Source organism: Macrotis lagotis, chromosome 1 (assembly GCF_037893015.1).
Source record: "Macrotis lagotis isolate mMagLag1 chromosome 1, bilby.v1.9.chrom.fasta, whole genome shotgun sequence".
NCBI lineage: Eukaryota > Metazoa > Chordata > Mammalia > Peramelemorphia > Peramelidae > Macrotis > Macrotis lagotis.
Genome location: NC_133658.1, coordinates 256,515,833 through 256,531,998, shown reverse-complemented (window position 1 = coordinate 256,531,998; position 16,166 = coordinate 256,515,833). Strand labels below are relative to the sequence as shown.

The 16,166-nt window shown below is 36.9% G+C and overlaps 1 non-coding gene across 1 annotated transcript; it reads right to left on the bottom strand.

The window, feature by feature from the left end:
* Positions 1-15,769: 15,769 nt before the first annotated feature.
* On the bottom strand, positions 15,770-15,876 carry LOC141510390 (U6 spliceosomal RNA). Its single transcript, XR_012474885.1, has one exon. It is a non-coding gene; the product is annotated as a U6 spliceosomal RNA (small nuclear RNA).
* Between the last annotated feature and the right edge of the window lie 290 nt (positions 15,877-16,166).

The following is a 16,166-nucleotide window of genomic DNA, read 5'->3' as shown; positions in this document are numbered from 1 at the left end:
TGAAAGTTTAGTTAGAGTCCTTAGCTTATAAGTTTTATGAGAGAGTGCCTAAGAGACATTGCTCTCTTGTTGCCATCTTTTCTCTGCCCCCCCCCCCTTCATTGATTATTAAAAGAACCTGGGGAAGAGCTTATAGCATGTTGGGTATATCTTTTTTTTTAAACTTAAAAAAAATTATTTAAGGCAATGGGGTTAAGTGTCTTGCCCAAGGTCACACAGCTAGGCAATTAATTATCTGAGGTCACATTTGAACTCAGGTCCTCCTGATTCCAGGGCTGATGCTCTATCCACTAACTGCCCCGGGTATGTGTTTTTATAGAAGATTTATGGGAAGAAATGTCTAAGCAGCACACTGAATATTGGGGAATGGATGACTTGAAATTTGCATGGTATAGAGTCCAATAATGCAATCATATATTCTCTGAATTATCAATAGCAAGGTAGTGTTAGTTTGCAAGCTCTTAGAGGGTAAGAATTATTTTTAATTTTAATTTTGGGGTGTCTCTAGGACTTAGCACATTTCTGAGTTTACTAACTGCTTCTTTATTGATTGGATATTCGAGTGAAGTTGCCTCTAAGACAGACAGTAAGAAATATCGATTAGGAGCTCTGTTGTTAATGCCTAGGCCTCTAATTCCAAGTTTAAAAAGGAGTACTCCTCTTCCATCAGAGTAATATCCCCTTTTGATTTCTGTTGGTTTTTGATTACATGGGTTTCAAATTTCAAGTAGCAATTACAATTGGGTGAAAAGATGAACTGAGAAGCAATGGGAAAAAGTATATTAAATGTTATTGAGTGATACACAGGTGATGATGGAAATGAGAATCATTTTCCATATGTGTACAATGGTGGTGGGAGGGTTATTGTGACTTTATTAGAAATCTTTTCCAACTTCTCTTAATTTTCTAGTAACTTTCCTTTGCTAAGTATCTCTTATTTATCCTATAAAAAACTTGATTTATATTTATTTGTTTGCATGGTGCCCTCCAATAGAGTGTGAGCTTCTTGAGGACAGAAACTGTCTTTTGACTCTTTTTTTTTTACATAGGGTCTGACAATAAGCAGACATTTAATAAGATGTTTATTGGTTGATTGATTCCCCTTTAATTCTTTTTAAAAATTGTTTTAAAACCCTTTTTTCCTTGTTAATTATCTTCACTATTATGTCTTGTCTATATCTTGTTTGTACATAGTTGTTTGGACTATGTACACTGAGAGTAAGGACTGTTTTTTACCCTTCTTTGTGTTTCCAATGATTACCCCTGTGCTTAACATATAGGAGATATTTAATAAATGTCTAGTAACCTAATGAGGGAATGGGACCAAAGAAGACTACAAAGATATGACCTAACATGGGCAAAAGCTTTATAAATGTATTAGCTTATTATTTAGAAAGCAGTGATCCTCAAGGAAAAATAATTTCGTAGTGTGATAAAAGCTGCATGTTGTAATCTTCCTTTTTAAATTTTTTATTATGAACTCAAGTCATTAACTAAACTGTCAAAAATATGACAAAAAAGATTACCTAGGAAACTGAATACACAGCCTTTTCTTTTTAAAGATTATAATCAATTCAACATGGTAGCATAAACATTGTCCTTATCTGTCTCCTGAAATTCCTTTTGTTCTTTTCTGTATATTTTAAAAATGTTTTAATTAATGCTCTTTTTTTCTTTTTTTTTGGGGGGGGTATTATCATCCTTTTAGACATCTCTCTTCCCTTCCCTTCCTTAATGTCTCCTTTTCTCAGTGTTTCTGTAAGGCCATATCCCCCTTTTGAAATACTTTGAAATGTCTTTTTAAAGACTTCCTCTTACTCTAGTTTCTACAAGATGATTAAGCAACATTAATAATAATAATAATAATAATAATAATAATAGCTGGTATTTGCTCACATATTTATATAAAGGCAGTGCTTTGAGATTTGCCAAGTACTTTGCATACATGATTTTGTTTGAGTTTCAAAACAATTTTGTGGAAGGTTCTATGAGTATTAAACTCTCCATTTTATGGATTTATTCTTTATTTTTTTATCATGGAGATTTTATTTGATTAAAACTATGACCAAACATAAGAAATATCTAGCATAGGGTTTGAACAATGTTTTTCTGACTTTTAGATCTAGCACTCTATCCATTATATCACACTGCTTAAAAAAAATATCCTTAGAGAGTTTGGAATAACATCATTTGGATAAACAGTATTAAGATTCTAGAAGTTTAACTCTAAGTACCCCCCCCCCCCAAACTGAGTTCATAAAGAATTTACTAAGTACTAGAACTGTTCAGCAATAGTATGAATTACGAGTTTTTGTTGGGTGAGAGTAAGTTCCATGTAAGCTGGGAAATATTGAAGCTGATGTCAAATTGAGGATCATCCTATCAGTAATATGGAAGAAAGGATCTGTGAATTCAGCAGGTGCCTGGGCCAAATGAGCTTTAGGGTCTCTTCCTCAATACATTATGTATTATCCATTTTAAAAATATAACATTTGCATAATCAAAGAAAATGTTATTTTTACCTATAACTGAAAACAGGAAAATGCTAAACAAATGAAACATTGAGGAGCAGAAGCATAAATGTCTGAGACTGAGGAAATGGTGACCTTTATTGTGACCCTTAAGTTTCCCATCAATCAATGAGTTAAACTTCTAAGCTCCCTTTTGACTCTGACATTATAGACTCTATGTTCTAATGTTCTTTTAGTTCCAACATTCTGCAATTCCATGAAATATTGCAAAAACTTAGAAGTTGAATGGGAGGGGGTTGAGTGAAATGATAAGGCTTTCCCTGGTTAGTCAAAGATAAACAAATAAGTTAGGTGGTACAGTGCCATGTCTGGAATCCTCTTTCTGAGTTCAAATTTGGCTTCAGATACTTATTAGCTGTGGAAACTTGGATAAGTTTCTTTACTCTGTTTGCCTCAGTTTCCTCTTCTGTAAAATAAGCTGGAGAAGGAAATGACAAACTATTCCAGTATTTTTGCCAAGAAAATCCCAAATGGAGTCATGAAAAACTGAAAAAGACTTAATAATAACAAAAGCAGTACATCCAAAACTGGATAGAACACCTGCCCTGGAGTCAGGAGGACCTGACTTCAAATCCAACTTCAGACACTTGCTAGTTGTGTGATCCCAGGTAAGTCACTTAACCCTATTTTACTCAGTTTCCTCATCTGTAAAATGAAGTGGAAAAGAACTCCAGCACTTTTGCCAAGTATACCCCAAAATGGGGTCATGAAGAGTTAGATGCAACTGAAAGCTAATGAATAACAACAAAAGACAAACAAGTCATTCTGAAATGTGTCTGTGACTTATCTACTGCTCTGAAACAACTGGAGACCTGGCATACACACATTACTTTGTTTTATTTATTAAAAGGAAGACTGTCATAACTTTTGTCAATATTTTCCTCCTTGGGCTAATAGGAGGAAATTATTTTCTAGGTGTTGGCAATTCAAGCTTTCCCCATTAGGTGGCAATGTTTGCTTAGGATAACAATTTGAAAAGCTCAGGGAAACAAAGAAAGCTCTTCATAGAGAATCTTAAGAACCCAAGAGAGACGGTATTTCTAGGCTAAGTTGACTTGGCAGAGCCAAATTAATCAGCAATTGTATAACTGTTGGTAAACAAATATAAAACAGAACCATACACTGACTCCAAAAAACCCAATGAGGATTTGATCTCTTTTAACTTTGGGGAAAGGAATCTCATTATACAAACGCAAGTCTCCATGGGCAAAACAGACATGGGGACAGTCTAATAGACACTAATAGAGTATCTGATTAAATCTTCTAAGTGTGTTTATTTTTTAAAAAGGTATATACTGTGAAATTATAAAGCAACATTTGACCTTTGACTCTTTTTCTTCTTTTTGGTAAACAAGAACCTTGCAGCTGTCAGACATGGATTTAAAAAAAAGAGTCTGAAGTACATGTGGTTGGATTTTGGAATCAGAGACCTGAGTTCCAATTCTGATTCTGCTTCCTATTCCCTGTGCCACCTGGGGCACATTATTTAACCTTGTTTGGGTTCAGTTGCCTCATTTAATGAGTGATTGATTCAGAAAACAAATAGGTGACTTGTAAAATTCCTTCCTAGATTTATGAGCTGACTTTTGTTAGTGGGATGGTGCTATGAGAACCTGGTGCATAATAATTTAAGGAAGCAGGATTTTTTTTATTAAAAAAATTTTTTTTTTGCAAGGCAATGGGGTTAAGTAGTTTGCCCAAGGCCACACATCTAGGTAATTATTAAGTATCTGAGGCTGGACTTGAACTCAGGTCCTTCTGACTCCAGAGTTAGGTGGCTCTATCCACCGTGCCACTCTAACTGCCCCAGGAATGACTCTTAAACTTTACATAAGGAGGCTCAAATGCCACCAGATTTTCTATGGACTTAAGCAGGGCAGCATGATTGAAAACAAACACTGGTCAGGGGTTACTAGTTGCACATCTGCTCACTTAGATATTTGAACCTCATTGTTTTCATTTGGAACTGGAGAGGTTTGGATGAAGTTTGCCAACTACTGACTCTCAATGTGAAGAAGCCTGAAGAGTGGGAATTAACATGGCAGGACCTGAGTGGCATGAACATGATTTTGTAGATGTGTCAGAAATCAGATTGTCTAGAAGACATGACCTTAGTTCATGGAAGAAAACAATGAAAGAATCTATAAACATGTAGATTAGGAAAAAAAAGTTAAGAAATGTAGGCAGGGTAAGATCAGAATAATGGCCAACATTTCTGTCTTAAGTATGAAAGGTAGGACAATTTTAAACAGGTTCAAGAATATTACTTGCTGATTTTGAGTAACGATTCATAATGATGAAATAAAAATAAAATGGAATAGGAAGACCTTGGGTGTCTCCCTTATAGTTATAGGATCTTGAGTAAGTAATTCATGACTGTGAATATCAGTTTCTTCAACTGCTTCAATCAGATTTATAATAAAGATGTTTCAAGGATTAAATAAGCTAATATGTAACAACTATTAATAAAGTTAAAATAATGTTCTTTCTTTAATACAGGGGTGGAGGAACCTTTTTTCTGCCAAGGGCTATTTGGATATTTAAAACATCATTTGCAAACCATACAAAATTATTGGTTTAAAAATTAGTCTGCTATATTTGGTCAAACATCTAATTAATCTTGCCCCTAAAATTTTACTCTGTTTGTCTCAGTTTCTTCATCTATAAAATAAACTGGAGAAAGAAGTGGCAAACCACTCCAGTACTTTTGCTAAGAAAACTCCATAATGTGGTCAGTAAGAATCCCTAAAAAATTCTTAGATTTATTGAATTTTGAGTCCCGCTTGTGGTTGCTGTTGTAGCTCCAGACAAATGATTTTGCAGGTCAGATGCTCCCCACACAACAGAACAAAATGAAGTATTATGTATACATCTAGTTGGTTCAGAATTCTTCAGAGTGAGAGATGACAACCTGAGAAATTGCAAAATAAAATATGTGCACTGTCCTCCCTAAACATGAAAGTGAGAGTTAGTTGGGACTGGAGAAAAATGTTTTAGGCTTCCATCTTATTGGTCAGGTAGCATGGATAATTTTAACTAAATATGAAAATATTAACTAAATATGAAAATTTTAAATACTAAAATAACATTTCTTCTTGTGTTGTTGTTTGTTTGTTTTAATCTTGTCTGATTCTTTGTGGCCCCATTTGGGATTTTCTTGGAACTCAGTTTTGTTAGTGAGAAACTGGAGTGGTTTGTTGTTCACTTGTTTTAGTCCTTTCTGACTCTTTGTGACCCCACTTGAAATTTTCTTGGAGTTGTTTTGTTAGTGAGAAGTTGGAGTGGTTTGCTGTTTCCTTCTCTATCACATTTTGCAGAAGAGGAAATTGAGTTAAAAAGGGCAAAGTGATTTGCTCAGGGTCACAGAGCTAGTACTTGTCTGAGGTTGGATTTGAACTCTTCCTGAATCCAGATCTGGTGCTTTAAAATAAAATAGATGTTGCCTACAGGAAGGCCAGGTCAAAGAGTCAGGTCAAATCTTCCAAGGTGATCATTAATATAGGATCACCTGTAGATAGCCTCTTCATTTCTGTCATGGATGAGGCAAGAAGTTAGTCTTTAGTGGTCTTTTTTTAAAAAAAATTTTTGCAAGGCAATGAGGTTAAGTGACTTGCCCAAGGTCACACAGGTAATTATTAAGTGTCCGAGGCCAAATTTGAACTCAGGTCCTCCTGATTCCAGGGCTGGTGCTCTAGCCACTGTGCCACCTAGCTGCCCCTAAGAGTCAGTCTTCAAAGCCAAAATAAAACAAATTAGTGGATGGGGAATCCACTATTTATAGTAGCAGCCTAAGCTATTCTTGTATAGTTTCAATTGCTATGCAGTTTTTTCTTTACATCCTTACAAAATGTTTCTTTGCTCTTCTTTCTACCTATTGCTTCTAGTTCTGCCTCTGCCAGTCCTCATATACTATGATTCCTGATCTTGATCTCTTAGTTGCTTTTCTCTGGATCAGCGTGTGATCCCTAATATGTGACACCCAGCACTAAATACCAGTATGATCCAACCCAGAAGAGGGAAACGAGGCTATCATCTGTTACATCTCTGTCTCAGCAATCACACAGTCCACTGGGGTATATAACCAAAGGACAAACTTTTTATTTTTTTATTTTTATTTTTTTTTATTTAAGGGGCAATGAGGTTAAGTGACTTGCCCCAAGTCAAACAGGTAATTATTAAGTGTCTGAGGCCAAATTTGAACTCAGGTCCTCCTGATTCCAGGGCCTGTGCTCTGTCCACTGTGCCACCTAGCTGCAAGGACAAACTTTTTAAAAACCTCTGTATTATCCCTGTCTTCCTCCCTCCCTTAAACAGGAAAAAAGTAGAATTTTTTGGAAAAGAAAATTATTGATGCCTTTTGCTTTTACATCCCAGGCATTTCTGGAGATTATTCTTTTTTCCACCTTCTCCCAGTGAGCCAATGCTATTAACACAATGGTTACCATAGAGTATGCAACTCTTAGTTCTCCACCCTGCTCATGAAAGGAGAATGATTTCATCTTTTCTCCAGGGCCAAGACTGGTCATTTGAAGGTTTGTATATGTATGTATGAATGTGTCTATGTACGCATGTGTAAATATACATACCTATATATTTAAAAAAAAAGAATCTCTAGCTACTCTTTGGAGAAAAGACAGAAGAAGTAACTAACTGATGGTCAATGTCCCCTGGGGGAACCTGGATCAGAGTCAGAGCTCACAGGACCAGAGCTGTCAATGAGTCATTAAACAGACAATGTTCTTCCACAGACCTAAGAGATTTTACCTGAGCATTAGATCATAATGTATTAAAGATATTATCTCGAAATTACCTCAGTCAGATCAACCTTACATGGGAGTTTGCCTGCATTAAGGGCCATAACAGCAAACTGCTTTAACTTGAATTCTACCACTGGCATCAGAGGCAGAGAAGGAAAAAACAGAGAAAGATGGAAGGAGGTGAGGCCAGAGTTGTCGTGTGTGTGTGTGTGTGTGTGTGTGTGTGTGTATGCATGCCCAATGCCAATCTTTTTTTTTTTTTTAGGTTTTTGCAGGGCAAATGGGGTTAAGTGGCTTGCCCAAGGCCAAACAGCTAGGTAATTATTAAGTGTCTGAGACTGGATTTGAACCCAGGGACTCCTGACTCCCAGGCTGGTGCTTTATCCACTACGCCACCTAGCCACCCCTGCCCAATGCCAATCTTGGGACCTTCTATGTGGAACATTACAAGGGTTTGACTATTCTTTTCTCAAGAAGTTACTGTAGTCTTTCACTAGTCATTCTTTTATTTTGGATTTAATTTTATCCTCATAAAGATGGAATATTTATTTTCTTGGTTAAATTCTAAGCATTTTCCCTTTCATGATATTCTAAATGTTTGATGGACTGGCTTACAAGGCCTCTGCTTGATGATGTCTCAGGGCAACCTGGTTGTTTAAACTGGGATTTGAGTTATAAAGGTCTCTCCCTTTATCTTGATGTAGGAATATTATGATTTTGTTGAAGGTAGAAGGTTTTCAAAGTTTAACTGAAAAACCCTACATATATCCTCAGACATAGCGATAGTCTTCAGTAGAACTGTTCTGAAACAAGCATTGAAAATACAATTAAAATGCTCAGTAGAGGGTGGCTAGGTGGCGCAGTGGATACAGCACCGGTCCTGGAGTCAGGAGTCCCTGGGTTCAAATCCAGCCTCAGACACTTAATAGTTACCTAGCTGTGTGGCCTTGAGCAAGCCACTCAACCCCATTTGCCTTGCAAAAACAAACAAACAAACCCTAAAATAAAAAAAAATGCTCACTAGAACAAAAAGACAGCCATGTCACTATACTTTGTTTTAGAAAATATTTAATCCAGCACCCAAAATGGACTTCATTTCAGTAGAATTTGGTTTGTATACTCTGGTTCTTCCTTGTCTCTCTCTTGGCTTTTTTTTTTTTACCTTTCTCCTGATAGAGTAAGATATTCATAGAGTCAGGATTTAGGGTTTACCTTTCCCCCTAAATCTCATCCTTCTACTAACTCTCCTAGTTCTGTTGGGGGCAACAATCAGCTGTGTCCTCTAGATTCACTACCTTGGAAATATCCTCAACTCTTTACTCTTTCTCAATCTCACATCCAAACAGTTGCCAGGTCTTTTTGATTCTGTCTCCACATCAACTCAAATCTGTCTCCCCCTCTCCATTCACATAGCCACCGCTCTACTTCAGCCATCATTACATACCTTTCTTCTCATCTATCACTCATCAATTCTCAACTATCACTATCATTCTCAACTCATCTGCCTAAATGATCTCTTAAAAAGTACCCATCTGAACTCCCCTGCTCAAGGATTTTTAAAGGCTCCTTAATACTCTATTATTCTCCATTTTCTTTCCCTACTCCTCTGCCTTGACCATTGGTTTCTATTTTCCAGTCAAGAAGAAAAGTAATTCATTAATTTATTCAACAAATATTTAAAATATGCTAGGTGCAGGAGTAGGGGAGAGGGTCATAAAGACAAGATAAAATGCAGTTGCTGAATTTTACATACTTACATGCTAATGGGGGAATTATCCTCAGATAGAGAGAGTAATACAGCATAGATACACATATGTAGATAGCTGTAAGTCAATTTGAGGAGAGAGAATTTGTCTGATAAGATGTGACACCTGAGATGAGCCTTCAAGGAGCTAAGGATCCTAAAAGGAAGAAGTACATCAATGTCATGGGGAGCAGCCTATCCAAAGATATGGTGATGGGAGATGAAATTCTGAATTCAGGGAAGGGTTTTGTAAGTCCAGTTTGGTAGGAACATATGGTACATAAAAGGATATGAAATAAACCTGGAAAAGTAGACTGGAGCTAGATTGTGAAAAGCTTTAAATCAAATGAAGAAGTTAATATTTTATAGTAGAAGTTATAGGGAACCTTTGAAAATTCCTGAACACGGAGACTGGCATGATCAGATTTGTGCTTTAGGGAGATAGTTTTGGCAGTTTTGTGAAGAATAGATTGCATGAGTGATAGATGGGAAGAAAGGTGACAAATTACAAAGTCTTTACATTGGTCTAGGAAAGATCATTGAATGAGTGGTGATGACCCTGAAATAGAGAAGTGATTGTGTAAATGGAGAGGAGAGTGGAGGTAGAATCTGGCAACTATTAGGATATGGGAATGAGAAAGAATAAAGAATTGAGAATATTTCCAAAGAAGTGAACCTAAAAAACAGTATTGATGGTGCCTCCAGCAGAAATGTGCAAGTTAGGAGGAGAAGATTTAGGGGAAAGATAATGAGCTCCATTTTGAACATGTTGAATTTGAGGTCTCTAGCAGGAAGCCAGTGATGGGGAACTACAGTTCAAGAGAGAGGTAAAGACTCTGACTAACCAATTCCCACTAAATTGTTAGGAATATTTCATGGGGAAGAGTACAGAAATGGGGACCAGGAGACCAGGATGCTCACATTAGCTTCCACCACTAATTCCATATGTGACTCAGCCAAGTCACTTCCATTCTGAATTTTTGTTTTTCTCTTCTGCAAGAAAGGAAAATCAGATATGCTTATCTGAGGATTCTTGAGTTCTTCCAAAACAATTGCATTTTAAAAGAGAAAGTTGGAGAAGGGCTTCTTAAGATAAAGGATTATTAACTGCGGAATTTCAGGTAGCAAAGGAAGAGAGATTTGGAGATTGCCCCCTAAGGCAAGGTGTGACTGTCTTCCAAACTATAAGACTACCTATTTCTCATGCTAGTCTTGCTTATGTTCTAAATATAATTATTATTTGAAATGCTTATGATTTTACTTTATTACTACTTCCTCTTCCTATATAAACTTTAATCCTCCAAGTCTTTGGAGATGTTCTTTATGCTCTGGTGAAAAACTTTCACTTCTTGGGACCTCAATGGGGAGAAGACTCTTTGTATTTAACTAGGCCTACAATCAAACCCTTTCCAGTTTTTGTAAGGACCTACATGAACATGCATTCTTTAGTCACAGCTTTTGAGAGTTCAGTCATAGGAATCTTCACTTCTCTATTCTCAACCTTGAGATGGGGGAGAGGTACATGGAAGTGAAAAGAACAAGCATTTTTCTTCCACCTTCTCCTACCCTTTTTAATTTTAGAAGAGACTACATGTCAGTATTTATTCTGTATAGACTTCTAAGTAAGAAAGGTAGAGTGATATAGTGGATAGCTGATCTCAAAACCAGGAAGGTAGTTTCACTCCTCTAACACACACTGGTGGCATGAGTCACAGTATTCTGGGTAACTCTCTAAATTGGAGGTAAGTGCCAATCTGCATTGGCAATTTCCTCATTTTTGAATTCAGGATTGGCATCTTCCATCAGTACAGGTAGTCTAGCACTTTTTTATAAGGTATTAAGTGACTTGCCCAAGGTCACTCAGCTAAGTATTAGGTGTCTAAGGCCGAATTTGAACTCATTCTTCCTGACTCCAGGGTCAATGCTCCATCCAGTGTGCCACCTAGCGGTCCCTCTATCACTTCTTGCTACCACCTCATAGCCAGCTTTCTCAGTTGAAATCTCAGACCTGGCCCATGCTAGTTTCTTGAGCCTTCCATCTCTTATTTGGAGTAAGGAAAGTCAGCCATCCTCCATCTGTCCCAAAGCAACCACTTCCAGTTGTACCAGCACTAGGTATCTTCTATCTTCTGCTGTCAACCCAATCTCTCAAGTGGGATGTGAAGAACAACATGGGTAAGAAAGAACAATCTTTCCTTCAACTCCCATTTCCCACTAAGCCTATTCTTTGAAAGTACAGTAGTGGTACCTTTCACTCAGTGTTCAACATTCTCATACTTGTCATTCTTTTTTCATTCCAGTGATTCTGAACTTTTGTAGATCATCTTCCAAACTACATTCCATGACCCCTACTGCCTGATTCCTCATTCTCATCCCCCTCACCCCTTCTACCCCAGAGTTTTAAACTAACTTTACCTGAATGCTCTCTGGAATGCAAACTTCCTAATCATTCTAAATCAAACTACAAAATTCTAAATCTTTTTTTCTTTTTTTTTTAGTTTTTGTAAGGCAATGGGGTTAAGTGGCTTTCCCAAGGCCACACGGCTAGGTAATTATTAAGTGTCTGAGGCTGGATTTGTACTCAGGTTCTCCTGACTCCAGGGCCAGTGCTCTATCCAGTGAGCCACCTAACCACCCCCCAAATTCTACATCTAAACAAACTTGCCTTCATTCTAGATCTTTCCCTCTCCCACACTTTCCATTTACTAGTTCTTACTGAAAACTTTCCCCTCAACCCCTGGCTCCCTGGTCACCTTTTCCATTATTGTTGTATATTTGTTATTCTTGACTAGTCACTGGTTGAGGTTGGAAAGTTGGGATACTCTTTGCCTTTTGCTGCCATTTACAGGTTCTACCCCAACTCCATCACTCATTAATTACTTCTCCTTTGAGGGTCATGCTTTTCATGTCTACGACTCAATCAAAATCCTGGTATCTATTGTCTAGAGAACCTCAGATTAGTACAGGCACAATTTTTTTTTCTTTATTCTAACTCTTAATCTCATACAATGTATTTTCAACTGACATATTGATATTTCTTCTTGTTGTTCTAATTAATTAATTTTTAGAAATTGAAATTTCTTTTTGGTTTCAAATTCTCTCCTTCCCTCCTGCCATTAGGCCCTTACCCATTGAGAAGACAAGCAACATCACTTATACATGTGAAGTCATACCACACATATTTCCATATTAGCCATGTTGCAAAAAAAGCAAAACCCCACAACTATAAAAAGCAAGGAACAAAAAGAAAGTGAACAAAGTATGGTTTAATCTGTATTCAGAGTTCATCAGTTCTCCTTTTGGAGGCATTTTTCATCATGAGTTTTTAGAATTATCTTGAATCATTGTCTTGATCAGAATAGCTAACTCTTTCGCAGTTAATCACCATATTACTATAACTGTGTACAAAATTCTCCTGACTACGTTCTTCTCTTTGCTTATTTCATCCTCTCACATGTCTTCCCAAAATTTTCCTGAAACATCTTCTTGTTACTTATTGATTTTACCTCAGTTACTCTATTAAGTTTCTCACCCTTTTCATCTTCCACGAGCTAGTCCTTTGCTTAATATCAGCCACAAAGGTAGTTATATCTTGATCTTGTCATCACTCACAAATGTACCTTTTCTATGTTCAAAAATTCTGAAATTCCCTTATCCAATCACAATCTATTGACTTTGTACTTGCCCCTCTGCCATTCCTTACCAAACCCTACTCTTCATCTATAAAATAACCTTTAATTTCTTGACATCTCAATTCTCTCCCAGACCACTTCCCTAGTTGCTCTCTCCCCTCTTCTCAAATTGACTCCTTGGTGAAACAATTCAACTCTATACTGCTTTCCTCTTTTGAATTTCTAGTTCTTATATATTACTAATTATGCTTCCCCAAGCTTCAACCCTGAATTACTCTCACCATTTGTGTATTTGCTTCTACACATGTGCTGCTGAATGAAGATGGAAAAAATTCATGCAACATTTTTATCGGGTATACTACAAATTTATGTTACACAATGTTAATTGGGTCCTCACTTCTGCTGAGCAATCTTACTACACACCTCCCTTATTATCTCACTATCTAACTCTCTATAGCAGGTTTTCCAAGTCTTTTCATCTCTCCTCAAAATTCCCATGCCCCCCCCACCAATTCTCTCAGCTAACAATCTTCCCTCATTTTATAGGAGGCCATTTGCTGTAAGCTTCTAATTCTCCCCTCTTTCATTTCCTATCATTCAGGTGCCACTGTCTTCTATTTCAACTCTGTCTCACATGATAAAATGGCCTTACTCCTTACCAAAATTGACCCCTCTACTTGTACAAGTTATATCATTCCATCTCATCTCCTCCAATAGATCATCTCTCTTCTTTTTTCTTTTTTTCAATTTCTCCCTCAATTCCTACTGCCCACAAATATGCCCATGTCTTCCCTATTCTAAAAAGAACTTTATTTGATCCTTCCATTAATGATCCTTCTGTCCTTTATAGTTGTACTCCTGAAAAAGGCTGTCTATAATAGATGGCTTCTTTTTCTCTCCTCTTAATTTTCTTCATAATCCCTTACAATCTGGCTTCTCATCTTATCATTCCACTGCAACTTCTCTCCCCAAAGTTAATAATTATCTCTTAGTTGCCAAATCCAATTGCTTTTTTCTCAGCCCTCATTCTCCTTGATTTCTCTCTGTAACCTTTAACCCTTCATCCCCCCCACCTTTTCTTGGTGAGACAATCAGGTTCAAGTGACTTGCCCAAGGTCACACAGTGCCAGGTGTCTGAGTAAGATTTGAACTCAGGTCCTCTTGACTCCAGGGTCATCTTTGCCAACCAGCTGCCTTTGACATTGTTAATCACTTTCCTCTTTGAAAATTTCTTCTCTCATTTCTTTTTTTTATTAAAGATTTTATTTGAGTTTTACAATTTTTCCCCAAAACTTACTTCCCTCCCCCCCATGGAAAGCAATCTGTCAGTCTTTACTTTGTTTTCATTGTACATTGTACATTGATCCAAATTGAGTGTGATGAGAGAGAAATCATATCCTTAAGGAAGAAACAAAAAGTATAAGAGATAACAAGATCAGACAATAAGATATCTGTTTTTTTCCCTAAATTAAAGGGGATGGTCCTTGAACTTTGTTCAAACTCCACAGCTCTTTATCTATATACAGATGGCATTCTCCATTGCAGACAGTCCAAAATTGTCCCTGATTGTTGCACTGATGGAATGAACAAGTACATCAAGGTTGATCATCACCTCCATGTTGCTGTTAGGGTATACAGTGTTTTTCTTTTAGGTTTTTTTTTTTGCGAGGCAAATGGGGTTAAGTGGCTTGCCCAAGGCCACACAGCGAGGTAATTATTAAATGTCTGAGACCGGATTTGAACCCAGGTACTCCTGACTCCAAGGCCAGTGCTTTATCCACTATGCCACCTAGCTGCCCCTTGGGTATACAGTGTTTTTCCTGGTTCTGCTCATCTCACTCAGCATCAGTTCATGCATATCCCTCCAGGCTTCCCTGAATTCCCATCCCTCCTGGTTTCTAATAGTGTTCTATTAGTGTTCCATGACATACATATACCACAGTTTGCTAAGCCATTCCCCACTTGAAGGACATTTACTTGATTTCCAGTTCTTTGCCACCACAAACAGGGCTACTATGAATATTTTTGTACAAGTAATGTTTTTACCCTTTTTCATCATCTCTTCAGGGTGTAGATCCAGTAGTGGTATTGCTGGATCAAAGAATATGCTCATTTTTTGTTGTCCTTTGGGCATAGTTCCAAATTTCTCTCCAGAAAGGTTGGATGAGTTCACAGTTCCACCAACAGTGTAATAGTGTCCCAGATTTCCCACAACCCTTCCAACAATGATCATTATCCTTTCTGGTCATATCGGCCAATCTGAGAGGTGTGAGGTGGTACCTCAGAGAAGCTTTAATTTGCATTTCTCTAAAATTAAGATTTAGAGCAATTTTTCATATGGCTATGGATTGCTTTGATCTTCTCATCTGTAAATTGCCTTTGCATATCCTTTGACCATTTGTCAATTGGGGAATGGCTTTTTGTTTTAAAAATATGACTTAGTTCTCTGTATATTTTAGAAATGAGTCCTTTGTCAGAATCATTAGTTGTAAAGATTGTTTCCCAATTTACTACATTTCTTTTGATCTTGGTTACAGTGATTTTATTTGTGCAAAAGCTTTTTAATTTAATGTAATTCAAATCATCTAGTTTGTTTTGGTGATGTTCTCCATGTTTTCCTTAGTCATAAACTGTTCCCCTTTCCATAGATCTGACAGGTAAACTAGTCCTTGATCTTCTAATTTGCTTATATTATTTTTTATGTCTAAACCCTGTATCCATTTGGATCTTATCTTGGTAAAGGGTGTGAGGTGTTGGTCTAATCTAAGTTTCTTCCATATTAACTTCCAATTTTCCCAGCAGTTTTTATCAAAGAGAGAGTTTTTATCCCAATAGCTGGACTCTTTGGGTTTATGAAACAGTAGATTACTATAATCGTTTCCTGCTATTACACCTAGTCTATTCCACTGGTCCACCACTCTATTTCTTAGCCAATACCAAACAGTTTTGATGACTGATGCTTTATAATATAATTTTAGATCATGTAGGGATAAGCTCCCTTCTTTTGCACTTTTTTCATTAAATTCCTGGAAATTCTTGACTTTTTATTTCTTCATATGAATTTACTTACAACTTTTTCTAACTCATTAAAATATTTTTTTGGAATTTTGATTGGAATGTTTCACGAATTTGTGTGTCATTCTTATGCAGGGGCCATGCTAATCTTCTCTGTATCGTTCCAATTTTACTATATGTGCTGCCGAAGCGAACACTGGAATTTTGATTGGTAGGGCACTAAACAGGTAGTTTAGTTTTGGTAGAATTGTCATTTTTATTATATTAGCTCTATCTATCCATGAGCAGTTGATACTTGCCCAGTTATTTAAATCTGATTTAATTTGTGTGAGAAGTGTTTTATAATTGTTTTCAAAAAGTTTTTGAGTCTGTCTTGGCAAATAGACTCTAAGGTATTTTATATTGTCTTGAGGTTGCTCTGTAGGATTTCTCTTTCTAGCTCTTCCTGCTGTATCTGGCTAGACATATATAGAAAAGTTGAGGATTT